Source organism: Moschus berezovskii, chromosome X, assembly GCF_049115385.1.
Source record: "Moschus berezovskii isolate FMDL1 chromosome X, NW_MosBer_1.0, whole genome shotgun sequence".
NCBI lineage: Eukaryota > Metazoa > Chordata > Mammalia > Artiodactyla > Moschidae > Moschus > Moschus berezovskii.
Genome location: NC_142488.1, coordinates 142,776,178 through 142,797,565, shown reverse-complemented (window position 1 = coordinate 142,797,565; position 21,388 = coordinate 142,776,178). Strand labels below are relative to the sequence as shown.

At 44.7% G+C, this 21,388-nt stretch overlaps 1 protein-coding gene and 1 pseudogene across 3 annotated transcripts in view; both read right to left on the bottom strand.

The window, feature by feature from the left end:
- The window catches only part of MTM1 (myotubularin 1), a 92,048-nt gene extending 76,397 nt beyond the window's left edge, over positions 1 to 15,651 (bottom strand). For all 3 annotated transcript variants that reach the window (XM_055438489.2, XM_055438490.2, XM_055438492.2), the window contains exon 1: positions 15,597 to 15,651. The gene's annotated coding sequence lies outside the window, so the exon portion shown is untranslated. The remainder of the gene's footprint in view (positions 1 to 15,596) is intronic.
- Positions 15,652 to 18,205: 2,554 nt separating this feature from the next.
- Positions 18,206 to 20,168, bottom strand: LOC148773520 (uncharacterized; annotated as a pseudogene).
- Between the last annotated feature and the right edge of the window lie 1,220 nt (positions 20,169 to 21,388).

Below are 21,388 nucleotides of genomic sequence, written 5' to 3'. Positions count from 1 at the left end.
TTCATTTAGAAACTCACTCTTTGTGTCATTTTGATATTTATTATTCATTTTAAAGATCACAATACACTTACTTCCACTCCTTTAAATGTTTCAAAGACCTTTTGGCTAAAAAAAATACATAATTCAGAATCAGTGAAGAATGCATTTTGAATCATTTTTCCAGTGGTTAGTGATAGATCTGAGCTGATCCATTCAGCCTAATTCTTGGCCCCCTCATGACAAATGGCACATCTTCAAGACAGCTGACTGGCTCTAGTGGCATGTGCAGTGGCCATGGAATAGAGTAACTTTAGAAACACTTCATAACTTGAAATTGGTATGCTGAAGCAACTATTAGGAAAGCCAGTTACCATCAGGTTAACTTTTTTTTTAGCATAAAAAGGCAACCTAGTAAAACATACATACATTTAAACAGATCATTAAATTCACCAATGGATTTTGTAACCGCCAAATACCTGCCAGTAAACAAAGTTTTAAAATAGGAACAAGATCAAGTTCCCCACCCACCTGCCAATTCCCAAACTCATGCAGGAACCCAGCTGATCCATCTGCTCCATGACAGAACTGTATTTGGTTGAACTATTTTCCCCTGGGAGAAACTATTCCCCAAAAGTACATTTTCAATTTATAATTAAAAAGGACCTTCTTATGCAAAAGTTAAAATGGTAATTGAAGGTAAAACCCATATGAAGAGCCACAGCTATATCAGTGATGAAGGTGCCAGTTCAGAACACCGAACTTCCCATGGACCTTCCCAGACAGCGAATCACTGACAATAAATTCAACGGGAATTAGTACTAGAGGGGAAAGATCAGAAAGAAACTGAAGAGCAGATATGCAATTTCTAGAAAAACAAAGAGAGGAGAGAAGGTTGGAGATGACAACCTGCCATTCGGCCCAATTCCTTTCAAGCATGTTCACTGGGAGGAGAAGCAAGAGCTGTGTTGGCACCGGGTCTTTAGGTACCCACTTCATGATAGAGGACAGGTCTGCCTATGTACACACGTACACCCACAACACACACACGCCTCATTTCTCTGTATACTGCATAAATTCCTAACATTTCACCTCTTGTGCTGTACAGTATTTACCTATTTGATGACATTTTGCATCTCTCTGGTAAATCAGAGTTTCAAAATATGTGGAGAAGATGGATAATGGATGAAAATGGAGGCAATGCTACTGTTTGAGATGAAATGAAATCCCAGGGTTGTCAACACTCTAATTCAAAAGGCAAGGGGGGAAAAGACAAAATAATGGATGGGTGTCTGGGGCTGCTGAAACAAAGTACCAGAAACTGGATGCTTAAAACAGAAATTTCTTCCTGCATGGTTTTGGAGGCTACAAGTCTGCAATCAGGACATTGGCAGGACCATGCCCCCCACCCCACCCCACCCTCGGAAGGCTCTAAGGCAGACAGGAACCTTCTTTGTCCCCTATAGCTTCTGCCGGTTGCTAGTAATCTGGAGAATTGTTTTATATAATCAAGATTGCTGGGAGAAATATCAACAACCCCAGATATACAGATGATACCACTCTAATGGTAAAAAGCACAGAGGAAGTAAAGAGCTTCTTGATGTGGGTGAAAGAAGACAGTGAAAAAGCTGGCCTAAAACTCAATATTCAAAAAACTAAGATTACGACATCTGGTCCCATCACTTCATGGCAAATAGATGGGGAAACCATGGAAACAGTGACAGACTGTATTTTCTTGGGCTCCAAAATCACTGTGGATGGTGACTGCAGCCATGAAATTAAAAGATGCTTGCTCCTTGGAAAGAAAGCTATGATCAACCTAGACAGCGTATTAAAAAGCAGAGATATCACTTTGCCAACAAAGGTCCGTCTAGTCAAAACTATGGTTTTTCCAGTAGTCATGTATGGATGTGAGAGTTGGACCATTAAGAAGGTTGAGCACTGAAGAACTGATGCTTTTGAACTGTGGTGATGGAGAAGATTCTTGAGAGTCCCTTGGACTATGAGGAGATCAAACCAGTCCATCCTAAAGGAAATCAACCCTGAATATTCACTGGAAGGACTGATGCTGAAACTGAAGCTCCAACACTCTGGCTACCTGATGCGAAGAGCTGACTCTTTGGAAAGACCTTCATGCTGGGAAAGATTGAGGGGATGAGGGGAAGTGGGTGACAGAGGATGAGATGGCTGGATGGCATCACTGACTCAATAGACATGAGTTTGAGTGAACTCCAGGAGATAGTGAAGGACAGGAAAGCCTGGTGTGTTGCAGTCCATGGGGTCGCAAAGAGTTGGACATGACTTAGCAACTAAATGACAACAACGAAAACAACTCCAGAGCATGGTGAGAAATTCTAAAAAAAATGGAGATAAGTCTTCAAGGAGCTAGCAACTGAGGTGGGAAGATGAATAAATATAAGACAAGTTAAACAGCAATAAAGACAATGAATAGGTATAAGTTAAATACACAAAGCAAACTGGTTTCTATTTATTGATTATCTGCTATATGCCAGGTACTGTTCTAGGCACAGATGAACTCCTTCAATACTGCCAACAACCTCATAAGCCAACTACTAATATTCCTTCATATGAAAACACCCAACCGTGAGAACAGGAAGGTTAAATGTGTCCAGTAAAAACGTTTGAGGTTGGAAATCAAACCCAGGCAGCCTGGTCCTTGTCCCCACTATATCCACTAACAGATGTCTGTTGCTCTAAATTCTCTAATTGATGATCAAATTAAAAAATGAAAATGTTATGCCTCCTGCTTACACAGCTGAATAAAACATTTTTTTTGGAATTCCATTTCTATGTAATAAAATTTGATGGTCACAAAAAAGAACATTAGCCTTCATGTTAAGCATGATTAACCAACCAGCGACTTCCCCCCACGCACAAATCCATGTCTGTGAGACCCTGAGGCAGTATACTCCCTCTTGTTTAACTCCAGTAGTACTCTGTATCATGAAAGAGTCTTTTCAAACTATATTTAAAAAGAAGGACAAAGTTTAATGTGGGTTCACGATGTCTATCAGAGCACATGTAGCTAGACGAGTTATTCTATGAAGTTGTCCCTTTGGATGGTATGCACTTATTCCAGCAACACAGTCACTGTGAAAAATATTCTTCCAATTCTTCTGAAATTACTTTTAGAGCTTAAAGCTACATAAGACACCATCTCATGAATTTTTACCATACCTCAATTTTTAAACAAAGAACAATGCTTCCCACAGCATGAGTGCCCATTCTCTTTAATAAAGGAGGTGCAAAATGATTTTATCCTGAAGCCAAATGCCAAGTCCTTACTCACAGGATATTTTGTAAAAGTTGTCATGGTCTCTGAAGGCAATTCCAAAGAAGAGTTCCAAAAATGGGTTGGATAATTTTGATTTGGAGCTACCTATCCCTTCTCTATAAGGGCTAGAAGAAAAAGTAGCAAGTGAGGTTTTCCAATGTTGCCTAGGGTCTCCCAATTGTTAAAAATGCTGGGCTTCATACTCTTTAATTAGTCCTAATTTATCAATACAAGGGCAGGCTGACCTTGAAAGTTAACAGAGATCAGCAGCAGGACTAGTAGCCTGGGCCAACAGGCCCTTTGCCATAGTAGTTAAAGGAGTGTCTAAAGGGAATCTACAAAGACTGGCTTCATTAAAAAGCCTTGGAATTTCAGAAAGAGAGACCTGCGGTTGTATATTATCATATGTGAAGCAGATTGCCAGTCCAGGTTCGATGCATGAGACAGGGTGCTCAGGGCTGGTGCACTGGGAGGACCCAGAGGGATGGGATGGGAGGGAGGTGGGAGGGGGGCTCAGGATGGGGAACACATGTACACCCATGGCTGATTCATGTCAATGTATGGCAAAACCCACTACAATACTGTAATTAGCCTCCAATTAAAATAAATAAAAAAGAGAGAGAGAGACCTGCGGTGACTCAGAGTATGGGCAATGGTATCTTCTACCAGGTGCAGTCACCTATTATTCCAGCCATAAATACAAGTGGCTATCCACCCCTGCTCTACACAAACACACACACTCATCAAGAACTTGGCACTATTAGCATGCAGGAAGCTTTGATAGATATAGAAGAAATAATCTAAGAAAAAAGGCAGAAATAAGGCAAGGAGATGAAGAGGAACCAAAAGCAGTGTCAAGAGAATGGCAAAGAAAGAAGGTAAAGACATTCCAGTGCCCTAAAAATGACACGTATGAATCTGACACAGAATTGTCATGGCTTTTGAAGGAGCAATACAGTCGGCCCTCCAAACCTGTGGATGCATAACCCACAGATATGGAAGGCTGATTATGCGACTTGAGCATCCACAGATTCTGACATTCACAACGGGTCCTAGAACCAAACCTCTGTGAATACTGAGGAATTACTGCATATGCTGCTGTATAGAAAAAAAGAAAATTCCCAAGCTCCAGTTTGAAATTCTACCATCAACACAAGGAGAAAAAGCTGGGTACTGGTGGTTGATAAAAGGATGAATGTGATGATATGTAGTCAACAGGGCTATTCTTGAGGTATACTATCTTCCTGAAGATTATATGAGACACAGCTTCTACAAACATAATTCAACATCTAATAATGATTTTTTTAAAAAAAATAGCTCAGCAAACTAGGAATAGATAAGGTAACCTATGGAAAATCTATAACTAACTCTACTTAATGGTGAAAGATGCAATGTTTTTCCACTAAGTGTGGGAACAAGGCAAGGTTAGTTGCTCTGATTGCTTGCATTCAATATATTTTAGAGATCCTAGCAACTTTAATAAGACAAGAGAAAGAAATAAAAGATACAAAACGCTGGAAGGAAGAATTGAAATTGTGTTTGCAGACAACATGATCATTCACATAAAAAATCCTAAGAACACTGCAGAAAAACTACTAGAACTAGTAAATTTACTAGTAAGTAAGTCTGCATGATATACATTATCAATATTAAAAATTATATTTTTATCACTGAAAAGTGAAGTGTTAGTCACTCAGTCATGTCCAACTCTTTGTGACCCTATGGACTGTAGCCCACCAGGCTCCTCTGTCCATGGAATTCTCCAGGCAAGAATACTGGAGTGGGTAGCCATTCCCTTCTCCAGGGCATCTTCCCAACGCAGGGATTGAACCTGGGTCTCCACACTGCAGACAGATTCTTTTTCATCTGAGCCACCAAGGAAGCCCCATTTGTATCATTAGCAATGAACAAATGAACACTGAGTGTAAAAATATCATCTGCATAAATAAAAATTAAATATTTAGGGATATATTTAACAAAATGTGCACAAGATCCATACACTGAAAACTATAAAGCACTGCTGAGAGAAATTAAAGGCCTAAATACATGGACAAACATATCATGCTCACAGATGGGAAGACTCAATATTTTTATGTCGTCAATATTGATCCACAGATTCAACACGATCTCTATCAATTCCCAATAGGCTTTGTCATAGAAACCGACAAGATGATTCTGAAATTTATATGAGAAAGCAAAGGACCAAGAATGGTCAAAATAATCTTGAGGGATGGGAAATAAAAAAAGAACAAACTTGGAATACTTGCACTACCCAATTTCCAGACTTGCAATACTTCAGTAATCAAGACTGTGTACTTCTGGCCTAATATTAGACATAGAGATCAACAGAACAGAATAGAGTCCAGAATTAGGTCCATCTTTTGGAGGTCCTAGGAATGGTCAATGGTCTAGTCTTTTACACAAATGATACTCGAACAATTTGACGTTCATATGGAAATAAGTGAATCCTGACCCTAACTTGACACAACATACAAAATTAACTTGAAGCACATAAGTATTAGTTTTATACTGTTGCATACAAACTTAGTAGCTGTAAACAACACGTTAATTTTCTCACGGTTTGTATGGGTGGTGGGTCAAAAGTCCAGGCATGTCTTAACTTCATCCTCTGCGCAAAGTCTCAGAAGGCTGCATACTCAAGGGAAGCAATTACACAGGGTATAAACATGGCGGGGCAGCAATCAGGGGACCACCTATGGGTCAACCTACCAAAATAGGTCTAAACAAAGAGCTAAAACCTCAAAAGTCTAGAGGGAGACACAGGGGGAAATCTTTGTGAACTTACGTTAGGCAAAAGTTTATTAGAGAACACAAAAAGCATAAACCATAAAAGAAAAAGCCCAATAACTGGACTTCATCAAAATTTGCTCTTTCAAAGTCACAGCTAAGAAAATGGAACAGTAAACCACAGTCCAGGAGAAAATACTTGCAAATTACCTAATTAAGGCCTTGTATCCAAAATATATAAAGAACTAACAGACAATCCAATAAGAAAATATTTTTTCAAGCAAAAGATCTGAGCAGACACTTCATCAAAGAAGATATACGAATGGTCAAAAAAGCACATGAAGACATACTCACCATCAAGAGTCATTAGGAATATGCAAAATAAAACCTGAATGAGCTACTATTACACACCCACTGGAATGGCTGCAATTTAACAGGACAGACAATAACAAATGTTAGTGAAAATGTAACCCAAGCAGAACACTCATACTTGACTCTGCCACTGGGATGGGAATGCAAAATGGCATAGACACTTTGGAGAACAGGGTGACAATTTTAAAGTACAAGAAAGTACCCTAAGCATATGGCCCAGCAATGCCACATTTAAGTGTTTGTACAAGACAAATGAAAACATGAATCCACACAAAGACTTGTAAGCAAATGCTCGTGGCAACTTCACATTCATAATTGCCAAAAACCCTGAATTAACTCACACGTTCATGAACTAGTGAACAGACATATTGTTATAGCCATACTATGGAATAGTACTTGGCAAAAGAAAGTCACAATTGCTGATAAACACGATGAATGACAAAACATGGATGAATATAAAAAGCTTTACACTAAATGAAAGGAGCCAACCACACAGTGCTATCTATATAAGCCTACCCTCGACACACTTAAAAGAACTACTAGTATTTAGACCACATTCTCTGACCATCATGCAGCTAACGTAGAAATCACTTTAAAAATTTACCTAGAAAACGTATTTGTAAATTTAAACACAAACTTCTAAACAATTCACAGGTGAATGAAATAATCACAATGGAAATCAGAATATACTAGAACTAAATAACAGTAAAAAGACTATGTTTGGAAACACCCAAGCAGCAAAATAAATCCAAAGAAAGAAGAAAGGAGAAAATGTAGAGGAGAGAGATTTCCAGGGTATATTTTAAGTGAAGAAAGCAAGAGGCTGAAGAGTGTATGTAGTATGCTTTTTTGGTGTAAGAAAAGGGAGGAAATACAATGAGTATGAGTGTGTCTGTGTGTATGTATATGCATGCACACCAGCAAAAGAAACATAGAAGAATGAACTAAAAACTAATAACATTGATTAGAATGGCTAGGAGAAAAAGCATGCCCGGCAGGAGACATAAGTGAAAGGAAAGCTTTTCAGAATATACCTTGGTATAAATTTGACTTTCAGATTATAAAGTTTCATTAAAGTTAATCAGAAAGAAGCTTGAGAATATAATTCTGCTCATTCTTTTCTACACAGTGACAAACCTCATACCGCATAACCACAACCGACAAACCTTTGGTAAGACTCATCAAGAAAAAAAGGAGAAGGCACAAGTAAACAAAATGAAGATTTAAGAATGAAAAGACAGACGTAACTACAGACACGGCAGCTAATAAGTGGTAGTTTGAAGCATTTCCACACCAAAGCACCAGGCACGGCTGGCTCTGGGGCAAGTTCTACTAAATATTCAAGGAACAAACAACTCCAATTTTATACAGTTTTCCAGAGACCAGAAACAGGGAATGCTCTCATTCACTTTATAAGGTTAGCAAAAAAGTACTAAACTAGTAAAGCAAAATTAAAGCACAATCTCACTCACAGATACAGATGTAAAAATCCTGAAGAAAACATTACCAAACCAACAGTAAGAAATAACGTCTATGCCAGCCATGCAACCTGGTTAATGCTACCAAGTTATATGAGAAAATCCCTTAAGACAGCCCATTGCATCAACCGGTTTAAAGGGTCGGGGACAAATCTCCATAAAGGCAGAAACGGGAGTTGATAAAACTCATCATCCATTTGCACCAAACACCCCCCCCCCGAAAAAAAGGGCACTAGAAATGTGCCTACGCAAACCCTAAAGTCAACATAGTGCTTTGTGGCGAAATTCAGAAAACATTGCACCTTCTCTACTACAGATCCTGGGCCCCACCTCAAACCTACTGAATCAGATTCTCCTCAGAGTCCCAGCGCAGCTGCCAGCATCCTTGTCACCTGCCTGTGAGAGGAAGCCCATCCCTGTCCCCTGGAGTCAGAATCTGCACTTCAGCCCCAAGGCGGCTGGTTTTCGGTGCTAGAGAAGCTGGGTGGCCCGCCAGAATCTCCCAGAACACTTTATAAAAATGAGGAGGTCTGATCTCTACCGCTCCTCGCCGCCACCCCCATCAAATAAATCTGAATGTCTGGGTGGGGCCGGGGCATTGGGTCCTTAAGGCTCTCCAGGTGATTCTAATGAGGAGCCAAGGGACAAACCATGGGGTGGCAGGCCCACAGCAAAAGGGAGCATCCATCTGGGGGCTCTGCTGAGCCAGAGGAGAGGCATCCCTTGAGTTCTTTGAAGATGCTCCCAAGAAAGAAGCTTGCATTCCTTACCTCTGCTGACCACAACTTCTCAGTATAGCTTACCAAGCTGAGGCCCAGAGAGGAAGTCTCAGTAAAGAAGTGGGGATGCTGTGAGGATCCAAATGAGATGTACGGAAGAGCACACCAGGCAGAGGGCTCCGCACTGAGTACAGCGACCGTCAATGCAACTTGCTACCCAGGCAGCGGAGGCTCCAACTGCTCTTCCGGCCTCGACAGCAAATCTGATGACATCATCAGCACATCAAGGCCAAAATGTATCTCTCAAAGCTGCGCTGTCCAAAGCTGGAGCCACTGGCAAACAGAGCTTGAAAAATGGCTAGTCCAAACTGAGGCCTGCTGCAGATGTAAAATACATGCTGGATTTTGACAACTTCATGCAAATAAGACAAGGGGAGCATCTCACTGTCCTACTGATTACATGTTGAAACAATATTTTGGACATATTGGGCTGAATAACATACATTATAAAATTGACTTCATCTGTCTTTTTTTTTTTGATGTGGCTACTAGGAAAACGGATGACACATGTGGCTTGAGTTATTTTTCAAATGAACAGCGTGGTCAATCCCAAAGGATCAGGAAGCAAGTGGGGATGTGAACTGCTACTCAGACCATAATTCTCGAACTATAATTTACATACAGATCAGCTGGGGGTCTTCTTCACCTGAAGATTCTAGTTGTGCAAGTCTGCGGGGGCCTAAGAGTTTGCATGTCTCCTAAGTTTCCAGGGGCAGGGGTAACAGAACAATTTATCAACAAGGAAAAACTGTTTTGTGGAGCAGACCTGATGGGAGGCTCTGGAGAAAGGATCACATCACTTCAGAGTTGATAATAGCGAAGAAAGGAAATGGCCAGCAGGGTCACACTCCGTCTCAACTTGAAAAAATCAGTTGTTAGGCGTCACAGCAAGGGCTACAGAGAGGTGAGGGCCAGCTCCGACTGCCCTCCATCTGGGACTCCCACTCGCTCCGACAGACCCAGCAGCACTGACTCGTGCGAGGCAACTCAGGACCGGGAAGCTCAAAATGGAACTCTGACTGGGGGCTCTTCTATCCTTCCTGCCACAGCGACAAGGAATGCACCCTCCTGGGTGCACTGAAACCAAGTGCAAATCTTTCTTTTTTCTCCTCATGGTGATGCATGGATGGTACTGACCCATCTTGGCCAGGGGCACTGCTGCACAGTAGGCACATTTCCTCTTCCCATCAAACAGCTCGGCTGATTCCAGGCCCACTGGAATGAACCCTGACAGCTCTGTCCCCACTTAAGTCATTCCAGGGCCATAGGAACTTGAGGGTCATACAAGGGCATTTCAAGCCCCACCGCCTGATGCTAAGAATCCCCTTTATGACCCACCCCACCCCCTGAAGGTGAAAGCAGGACAGCCCGAGGGTTAGCCCATTGCACTGGGAGAGGCTCTGGGAAGCACACAGTGGCCTCTTTCTCACAAAACGCCCAAGGACAAGATAGCAACATGTAACAGTTATCACAAGCTGAAGAAAGGCATCCTGTGCAGCCAAGGTCTGAAGGCAGGGAATGAGAGCTGAATGAGTTACTTTTATTTTTACTTTCAAGTATTATCCTTCAACTTCCCTTACTCCTCCCTACCCTCCCCCACCCCCCAACACATCAACGAGCAGAGCAAAAAAACGAATCTAAACTCAAACTGCCAGTGACAACAGTCCCCAAAGAAATGGGTGGGCAAACAACCCATGGGACCTCTCCCCTAACAGGACTCAGAGCTTTCTTATTCATTGGCTAATTGATCACAGAAAGAAAAACTAAGCAGGAGCTCCCTTTCATCTAGTACCAGGGAACAGGATCTTTAGACCAGCAACAGAATTTGTTGAAATGAACACACCCCAACAATTCTAAGCTATGCGCCCTTGTCCAGTTCAAGTCAAAGAGCATTCACTAAACATCTCCTCCGTGCATGGGGCATGTTAGGGTTCTCTCGCCCAGAAAACTGTCTCCAACCTCAGCTTATGGAGTCATCTCAAGATACTGAGAAACATTCAAAGAGCACTTGGCCCCCATCCTGTTGGAAGGGAAGGTGCGGTGGACCTGGAGAGCAATGAGTCCCTGGATTGCTTCCAACCTGAGCCCCAGGACTCAAGGAACTCGGCAGGGCATCAAGCTGCACTGAGAAGCTGAGGTAAGGTGTTGGTTTGAAAAACGAAAGCCTTCCATTCTGAGACAGAAGAGGCAGGCAATATTCCCTGGTGCAGAGATGACCTCACTATTGCCTTGAGATTGTTGGTGACACAACACTATCATTTTAGGAATCAACAAAATGGAAGCTCACACGGTGTACCAGTGACTTCAGGTCCACCTGAGAGAGTCAACAAAACAGGTGCATGTTTCAATGCTGACAGAAGTGGGGTTGGAAAAGAGATCACACCCCCAGAGAGGATGCGCCAAGAACCGGAAGGATGCTGCCCTCTCACACCAGTTCTCCAAATAGCAATGGCTTACATAACACATGGATGCCATAATAATGCCCTACAGTCAGCAAAGGAGGCTGATGCACACTGGCTCCCCTGAAGAGTTCTGGTATCTTGGTGGTGCAGGCTGCCTTAGCTCTATCTTACAAAGATGAGCCACCAGCAGCGAGGAGAAAAGACTTGTCCAGTGTCACAGGGCTAAGAAGGGGCTTTCTACCATCTCCCACAGACACAAGGCTCCTTTACTCTTCCTTGCTCCTTGGGTAGAAATAGAAAGCACTAGTGCATGATGCCTAGAAAATACCATGGATGGAGGAGCCTGGTAGGCTGCAGTCCATGGGATCACTGTGAGTTGGACATGACTGAGCGACTTCACTTTCACTTTTCACTTTCACACATTGGAGAAGGCAATGGCAACCCACTCCAGTGTTCTTGCCTGGAGAATCCCAGGGACAGGGGAGCCTGGTGGGCTGCCGTCTTTGGGGTCGCACAGAGTCGGACACGACTGAAGTGACTTAGCAGCAGCAGCAGCAGTGCATGATGCCAATTTTCTAAAGAGATGCCTGCCACATTCTTGAAAAGAAAAGGATGCCACCCTCCTGGCAGTCCTGTGGATAAATCCATCGTAAACATTTAATATAAGAAACTATCCTCTGACTATAGGATGCCAACTGGATCTCACCTGACTAATGCCAACTGGGTCTCCTGGTCCTCTCTGGCTCTCAAAGCAGAGGAATGGAAAGAAAACCTCTCTTATTCTATTCTTGTCTATAGCAACAAACAAAATATGGGCTCAAGTAATTTCTGAATCAAAATAGTAAACAGAACTTAGGTGGACAAGAACTGTGTGTGCTGCTGACAATGTCACCTGAAACTCAATGCTGGGGTCAACAATGAAATGCAGAAAAATGTCTAGGAAATCATGCTCATTGGATTTTCAAACATTTAATGAGACATGGCTAATATTTTTCTTCTTTAAAAGAAAGGAGTCCCACGTAGCTCAAGCTAGTAACAGTTAACATTTCTTGAGTGCCTACTACGTGTAAGATGCTATTGTAAGCATCTCATATACCTTATCCTGCAGGCTTGCCAACAACCCTGGAAGGGACTACTGTTGCTATCTTCATTTTACAGATAAGGAAGCTGAGGCACAGAGGTAAGGAGCTCACCCGAAGTTACAAAGCCAATAGTACAGCCAGGACCCAAATCCTAAGTCAACACCTTAAAGGTGAACAACAGGGGCTGTCCCCTATCTGCCAAAAAGGAATAATGAACCGAGAAACTAGAAAATAAAGAAAGCAGAACTTCAAAGGGGTCAGAAACAGGGAAGGGCAATTACTAGCGAGTAATGAAAACAACCTCTTATTCTTTTATAAAGTTGAAAAAACTTTAGAAATAACGAGAAACTCTGGCCTTTTGAAATCCTTGGCCACTACTTCAGATTGTTGCAGAAGCCTTGAAGAGGCGCTGCTTTCTCCTTATTTTGCAGTCTTCAATAATAGCGAGAACCCCATGTTCTTTCAGTGGTTTTTAAAGTAACTACATTTTGTTAATCCTTTCATTTAGGAACAAAGAGTATTGGCATATTTTTTGGTAACTTTAATGATTTTTTGGAACTTGTAAAAATGAAAACATTAACTTTGACGCCACTGAACATACAGAAAAGGAAAGAACTGAGAGGGTACTAAGCAGATGAACGTTGTCAAGTTACCATTTTATTGGCACTCTTCTTCTGAAGAAGTTGGGTGCCTCTTGACTCTAGAGCTAATTTCAAAATGAACTAGTTTCTTTACTAAGCACAACACAAGGATTGAGGTTTCCTTCCCAAGGTAGGTTCCCAGTACAAACCAGCATGCAGGAAGAGACAGCTGTGTCGGGTAGCTCCCAACCAGCAGACACTGGCATGGGGTTAACACCCAACCCTCACCTCAGTCAGCAGGGACTTTCGTGGCAGGAGTGAGGCAGCTCCTGAGACAACGAAGGATTATAAGCTCACTTCCCTGGGTGTTTGAAACCACTTACTGTTTGCATGGGGTGGGGCGGAGGGAATGCAAGGAAAAATGAGGCGGTGACAAACTTACCGTCCGAGAGGCAATCGCTGGAGAAATGATGACCCCCCCAAAGGATCTCCCGGATTCAGACAGATTTACTTTTGGATATGGTCATTTGCTTTAATGAAGCAGCAGCTGACCATCTAACACTAGCGATGCTAATACCCAACCCCCTCACAAGCATGCTGGCCTGCTAGCTGGTCATCTCAGAGTTTCAGAGCTTTGTTCTTCCTCACAGTGCTCATCTCTTGTGGAAAATATATCATTGTTTATTTTTTTATTGTCTGGTTCCCCACACAGAAGCTCTGGAAGGCAGGGACCTCGTCAGTGGCGCTGTCTGTTATCTTCCTAGCACTCAGGACTCTACAGGCACTGCATGGGCATTCTGGGTTTAATGAATGAAACGAATGACAACTTGATAACCAATACAACTTAGAACTTTAAGGTAAGGAGACCAATGGTTACTGGACTTAGTAAACTCTAGAAAGTCATACTAGACTTGACCATGCATGCATGGTCAGCTAAGTCATCTCAGTAGTGTCCAACTCTTTGTGACCTCATGGACTCCTCTGTCCATGGAGTTCTCCAGGCAAGAATACTGGAGTGGGTTGCTATGCCCTCTTCCAGGGGATCTTCCTGACACTGGGATTGAACTTGCATCTCATGTCTCCTGCATTGGCAGCGGGTTCTATACCACTAGCGCCACCTGGGAAGCCCCAGACTTGACCATCAGTTTAGTTCAGTTCAGTTCAGTCGCTCAGTCGTGTCCGACTCTTTGCGACCCCATGAATCACAGCACGCCAGGCCTCCCTGTCCATCACTAACTCCCGAGTTCACTCAAACTCATGTCCACAGAGTCGGTGATGCCATCCAGCCATCTCATTCTCTGTCGTCCCCTTCTCCTCCCGCCCCCAACCTTTCCCAGCATCAGACTCTTTTCCAGTGAGTCAACTCATCGCATGAGGTGGCCAAAGTATTGCAGTTTCAGCTTTAGCATCAGTCCTTCCAATGAACACCCAGGAATGATCTTCTTTAGAATGGACTGGTTGGATCTCCTTGCAGTACAAGGGACTCTCAAGAGACTTGACCATACTAGACTCTAAAAGCCTCTTCGAATGCTCTCCACTTTCAAGTACCTCGAGAAACTGTTACACACTGGCAGGACCTCTGGTTTGAACTTACTCCATGCTGTGGAATCTCGACACTATGCTGGGTTTTGTGAAACAGTCAAAAAGTCATTCAGAGTCAAATCTAGTGAACAAGTGATCATGCCCAATATATACGCTGGGTGAAAGGAAAATGTGTCTATCTATAAAAGAAGCCTTAAGAGTCTGGTAAACTGGTTTTGAAGGCAATTCAAAAAAATGGTTTGAACTACAGCAAAGTCGCTGGTTCAGTCTCCATAGACTCTAGGGTGGATACTTTACAAAGAACAAAACTGAGCTGTGATAAAAGCCACCCAGGCTAGAGGGATGCTATGATGTCCCCAAAAACCTGACTTGTGATATAAACTTTCCCATTAACTTTGCCACGTTAGTTAACCTCTCTGGGCTTTAGCTTCTCTATCGAGCAAACAAGTGAAGTATATACACTTAAAGGTCCTAGTCAATTCTAATATACCCTGATTTCATTCTTGTGCAGGTCTACTATGTCTGTTTAAAAACCAGTCCTAATCCACTTCGCTTCATACTTTGCATGCCTCTATAAAGCCCGTGATTTAGTGTTTGCAGCAAACTGATTTCATATTTGCTTAGGCAAAAACTAAAATTAGTTTTCACTTCCTGAGCGCAGCAAGACAGTTAAGGGAGGCCACTCGGCAAAGGGCGCTTGCAATCGTGCCTGTATATACTTCCGACTGCGCATCAGGGAACTAACTGTTTGCTCCTCCAATCTCCCGTCAACTGTTGCAAAAGCAGATAAAGCTCCCGTGTGTGACACAGAAACACCAGTCGGGAGCACCGATCAAGGCTTCGCGGACAGTGCCGGCCGGCGGTCCCTCCGCCGGACCCACGGGGGATGAGGCAGGCAGGCATCAGCCCCGCCCGGAGGGTCAGGGCGAGGACCAGCCACTGCGCGTCGCGGGGGAGGCAGGGCGGCTGCTCAGCCCGTTCGCCGCCCCGGGACGGGGAAGCAAAGTCCGGGCAGCGGCCGCGACGCCCCCACTCCCCCGCCCTCCCGGCCCGCCCGCCCGATTCCTGTCCCGACCTTCGCCCGCTGCCGGCCCGGGACCTTGGGCAGCGAGAACTAGAGGAGCCGGAGGCACCTGCCTGCTGCTCCCCGGCCCCAGCCCTGGCTGGCCGGGACAGCGAAGGCACTCGGGCTAACCGCCCCCCCGCCCACTCCTGAGGCTGCTTCAAGGCCCCGTGGGACCTGCCGGCCCCGGGAGTCACAACTTCGTCCTCCCTGTCCCACCACCACGGCTTCCCGCAGTACCCGGCTCCAAGCCAGGCCAGCCGCGAGCGCGCACTCACCTCGGGGTCCAGGCGCCACCGCCGTTGCCAGGCTGCTCGGCTCCCGGGCCCTGCTCCGCCCCCTCCAGGCCCCGCCCCCTACAGCCTCCCCGCCCTTGGCCACCGCCCGCCGCCCTCCTCCGCGAGCGGGTTGGTGGGGGTGCATCACGTGCCAGGGGCGGGGCCGGTAGAGGGAACTGTCTAAGCGCGGGGAGCAGCTCCTGTTCGCCCAGGAGGCTGCTGGGAAACCCTCTTTGATGGGCCGGAGGCGTGGAAGCAGCTGGGAGTTGTAGTTCTAAACACAGTACCGGGAATGGGCGGGACCAAGATGCTAGGGGCCACCCTGTTAAAAGAAGTTGGGCTAGACTCCGAGTGGAGGCTGTTGGGTAGTGTAGTCCCGGAATTTTTCGCTGCGTCTCGCTGTTTTTCCCCAGTAGAGGGGAAACTCAGAGGGAAAACGTCTCTAGATAAAACTTCAGCGGGCGTCGCTAAACTGAGCTTTTTGGGGACTCAGGGTTGGCTGTGTGAAGCTGAGATCCTATAAAGGAAAAAAATTTCACTGACTGTGGTGTCCTTCATGCCACGCCAGCACCTTTCCAAGAACTCTCTAGAGACATAGTGAAAGGAAACACTTCAAGACAAAGTTCCCTCTACTTTTTTGAGGTTCAGGACAGGAGATCATTAATTCAGTAAAAAGAAAGGAAAAGAAAAAAAAGACAACTTCAGGAAGAGAATTCAGTGTGTAACAAAAAAATAGTAAAAGAGTATTATTATTACTGCAATAGTCTTGGGTTAAATTATAATTATACTAAGCAGCTCAGGTAAGTGACGGTAAATAGGATTACTTTAACACGAACTTTTTGCCTTTTTCTTACAACTCCAGCATCAAAACCATGATACCACTGTGTGTGTGTGTAAATGAGCATATATCATTATATCAATATATATATACACACACATATTAACCCTATTGAAGATTCAAGACTTCTCATCTGAATAACAAGGCCCTTCAAACTCGAACCCCACCTACTCATCAGCCACTTCTCCCAGTGTGTCTCTTCCCTCTCCACTTCCAGCTTCTGGTCTAATCACTGCCAACTTCTTTCTCATCTCTGAATGCACCGCTATTCTTTCCTCCCTCCAGCCCCTTCCATTTGTCGTTCCTTTCTCCTGGATTGGCCATACTCCTAGAAAGGCAGCAGAATAGCACTTGCTCCAGGACAGGCAGAACTAGAAGCTCCTCCCAGGGCCCTTCTCATAGCACTGACGTTGCCATTTGCTTGCCACTCTGGTCCGTCTAGTCAAGGCTATGTTTTTTCCCGTGGTCATGTATGGATGTGAGAGTTGGACTGAGAAGAAAGCTGATCGCCGAAGAATTGATGCTTTTGAACTGTGGTGCTGGAGAAGACTCTTGAGAGTCCCTTGGACTGCAAGGAGATCCAACCAGTCCATTCTAAAGGAGATCGATCTTGGGTGTTTATTGGAAGGACTGATGCTAAAGCTGAAACTCCAATACTTTGGACAACTCATGCAACGGAGTTGACTCACTGGGAAAGAGTCTGATGCTGGGAGGTATTGGGAGTGGGAGGAGACGGGGACGACAGAGAATGAGATGGCTGGATGGCATCATCGACTCGATGGACATGAGTTTGATTGAACTCTGGGAGTTGGTGATGGACAGGGAGGCCTGGCGTGCTGTGATTTATGGGGTCGCAAAGAGTCAGACATGACTGAGCGACTGAACTGAACTGAACTGAACTGCCCCGTCAACTCCCCTCCCCAGACTGTGAACTTCTTTGAAGCACATTCACTTTTGTACCAGATATCAAAGGAAGCTCAGTAAAAACTTCTTGACTGCATGCATTGCATGCTGCACAGGCTCCCTGGCAGGCCACCAAGTTACCAGATTCCCAAATTTGTTAGTCTTGGAGCAGAGGGAGAGGGACCCTGTGGTTGGGTGGAGTGAGGGCAGCAGCTGGGTGGGAGGCCTTACCTATTGTAAGCACTGCATCCTAGGATGAGGCTCAAGCCCTTTGTTCACTGGGGATGGGGAGGTGGGAAGGAGGGGTCAGGGTACAGAACAAAGATACTCCATTTCCTAAGGAGGTGGTGACTGAAGACTTTGCCACCACCTCCAACCTGGGCCCAGCCCTGACCCAGCCTCAACTGGAGAAGGAGGCAGCCCGATAGAGGACAGTCTCTGGCCTGTGAAATGGAGGCAGGGACTCCTTCCTGCCTTCCCGCCTCATGGCCTTGGTGCAGGATCACTAGGGGAAAGAGGTGAAAGCACTTTGAAAATTGCCAAGTTGGAGCCATGCAGAGCAGTTCCCACTGTGCCCTTGGTGAGCTGGTGGTATTCTTGACCAAGACCTGCCCTGCCTCAGGTTGGGGTGGCAACTCACAGGCCAAAGTATTGGGATGGCCAAAAAGTTTGTTTGAGTTTTTCTGTATGCTGGTATGGGAAACCCAAATGAACTTTTTGGTCAGTTCAAACATGTGTGCGTGCGCGCACGTGTGTGTGTGTGTGTGTGTGTGTGTGTGTGTGGGTATACTGGGGGTTCTTCAGGCTTCCTTCTGTTTCACAGGGGCTGCTACTGCTACTGCTGCTAAGTCGCTTCAGTCGTGCCCAACTCTGTGCGACCCCATCGACGGCAGCCCACCAGGCTCCCCCATCACTGGGATTCTCCAGGCAAGAATACTGGAGTGGGTTGCCATTTCCTTCTCCAGTGCATGAAAGTGAAAAGTGAAAGTGAAGTCGCTCAGTTGTGTCCAATTCCTAGCGACCCCATGGACTGCAGCCTACCAGGCTCCTCCGTCCATGGGATTTTCCAGGCAAGAGTACTGCAGTGGGTTGCCACTGCCTTCTCCGATAATTTGCCATAGTAGCTACCAATTTACAATCCTACCAAAAGTGCTTGAGGGTTCCCTTTTCTCCTCATCTTCACCAACAGTGTGACTTGTTCTGACAGGTGTGAGGTGGCATCTCATTGTGGTTTTGACTTGAATTTCCCCGATGATTAGTGATGCTGTACATCATCATGTACCTATTGGTCATCTGTATATCTCCTCCTCCATGATGGAGTCTCTCAACCTGAGTAGGGCTTGAATACTTATACAAGTTTTCTGTCAGGCATTACATTTTAAGGTTTCTTTCTACTATGAATTGTCGGATGATCCCCAAAGTTCAAATTCTGAGTAACAGCACTGCCACATGTGTTGGATTTATGTCTGTTTTCAGTATGCATTTTTTGATGCCTAGTAAGGCTTGCAAATTGGGTATAAGCTTTGCCACATTCATGACATTTGTAAGGTTTCTCTCCAGTATGGATGGTTTTATGTTGAGTAAGGTATGAACGCATTGTGAAAGCTTTGCCACACTCATTACATTTGTAAGGTTTCTCTCCAGTGAGTTCTCTCGTGACCCCAAAGTTGGGAACGTTGGATAAAGGCCTTATCACAGTCTTTACATTTGTAAGATTTTTCTCCTGTATGAATTCTCTGATGTGCCATAAGGCTTGAATGTTGGGTAAATCCCTTGCCACACACATTACATTTGTGTGGTTTCTCTCCAGTATGAATTCTCTCATGACTCCAAAGTTGCGAAAGTTCAGTAAAAGCCTTACCACACACATTACACTTGTGTGGTTTCTCTCTGGTGTGCATTTTCTGATGTTGAGTAAGGCGTGAAAATTGGGTAAAAGCTCTGCCACACTCACTACATTTGTAAGGTTTCTCTCTAGTATGGACTGTCTCGTGCTGAGTAAGATTTGATCTCACGGTAAAGGCTTTGCCACACACAGTACACCTGTACGGTTTCTCTCTGGCATGGATTTTCTTGTGTTTGTTAAGGCTTGACCGCTCGGCAAAGGCTTTGCCGCATTCATGACATTTGTAAGGTTTCTCACCACTGCGCATTTTCTCATGGCTCCAGAGGAGTGAATGCTGGATAAAGGCCTTACCACATTCACTACATTTGTAAGGTTTCTCTCCAGTGTGCATCCTCTGATGACTTTCAAGGTGTGAGTTTCTACTAAAGACCTTGCCACAGACATCACATTTATATGGCTTCTCTCCTGTGTGCACTCTCTGATGTGTAGTGAGATTAGAACCCTGGTTAAAGGCTTTGCCACACACATTACATTTGTAAGGTTTCTGTCCAGAATGGATTCTCTTGTGATTTCTGAAGTTTGAGCTTTTGCTAAAAGCTTTCCCACAGTCATTACAGTTGTAAGATTTTTCTTCAGTGTGTGTTCTCCTGTGTTGTGTGGGTAACACAGCAGGTTCCACAGTAGGAAGAATTCTATGAAGTGGGGAAGCTGAGGAACCATTGTTGACTGACTTCTCAACTTGAGGGCCTCTATACATTTTCTCCTCAGTTGGAAATCTCTGCAGTTCAGCCACCTGTGCCTGCAGCCTTGCTCCAGTTCTATTGTCCAAATACTTTATATCTTTGTTTCCAGCAATGCTCATGTTATTTTTCATTGATAACCAACTTCTTATGAATGGCTTGTCATGCGTGAAATATTCATATGTATTACTTCTTACAGAAACACTCTCAGGAAAATTAATTAAGGATTTATTATCCTGATCTTCTCTCTGACTGAGATTTTTGTTATGGGTCAAAAGCACTTCTTTGTTATTTCTTGCATCATATCCCCACTCACTCTCACTCTTCTGCATATTTTCACAGACTTCCTTGAGGTCAAAATCCTTGATGCCACGGTTTTCATTTCCATATAATTCTCCTAAATTAGTGTTCTCTCTTGGTGATAATTTGTTAATTGTAAATCCAGCAGAAAGGATTCCTATAAGATAATCAACTTTCGAAGAGAAGTAATCCAGGCACACACCTCTAATCCAGGGCCCTGTGGAGAGGGAGGGGCAGCCATAGACTTGACAGAGGCTGTTCCATCAGGAACTTTCTGAGTGGCGCATAACATCCCACATCCATCCTTACCAAAGGCTGCCTGCTTTTGCTAAGACACAGGGCTGCCTATGCCCTGGAGCTCCATCCTGTTCTCCCAAGTTGGGAGAAGTAAAGCAGGCAGGACCAGGAGGGGTCCACACCCTTGGCCTGACTATTTGTGCCCCTCCCCACCTCCAGCCTCCTGGGGAGAAGCAGTCCTGAGAGACGAAGTGGCCTGTTTCCTACCTCTCTCCCTCAGCACACTCATCCCAAGGTCCCTGGTGCTGGTGCTCTGACCCCCGCCAGTCCCCACCCTGCCTCGGCCTGATTCTGCCACCTTATTCTGCCAGGTTCCCTATATTGGGCCTGAAGTGGTGGAAGGTGGAGGAAAGGGAAAGACATCCTTATAAAAGAGAAAGCTCAAGATGGAAGTGGTTAGAAATGAAAACTTTTCAGTGTAGCTGCAGGGCCCTGGGCTCTGGCAGAGAGTGCCTGGAATCCGGAAATTTGGATCCCAGTCCCATAAATTTTATAGACAAGCTGTTAGCCTTGGCAGTGTCACCTCACCTCTCTGATTGTTAGCTGCTTCCTCGGAAAAAGGGAGTTGAAGGCCATTTCCCAGGATTGCTGTGTTCTAGTTCATCGAAGACAGAGGGGAGGGTGCTATAGGGTGATGAGGCAGCAGTAAGCCCAAGTTGCTAGGTGGCTGGTGGGAAGAGGCAGGAGACGGAGGAGGCAGGCCCCTGGGCATTGGCATGAAGGCCCCTGGGCTCATTCTAGCTCTTCCATTTGTTGAGTGTGTGACTTTGGGCAAGTACATCTCTCTAAACCTGGATTTCCTCATCTGTGAAATGGGGATATTAATGTCTACTTCATAAGCTTATTGAGCAGTATAAACACATGAGTG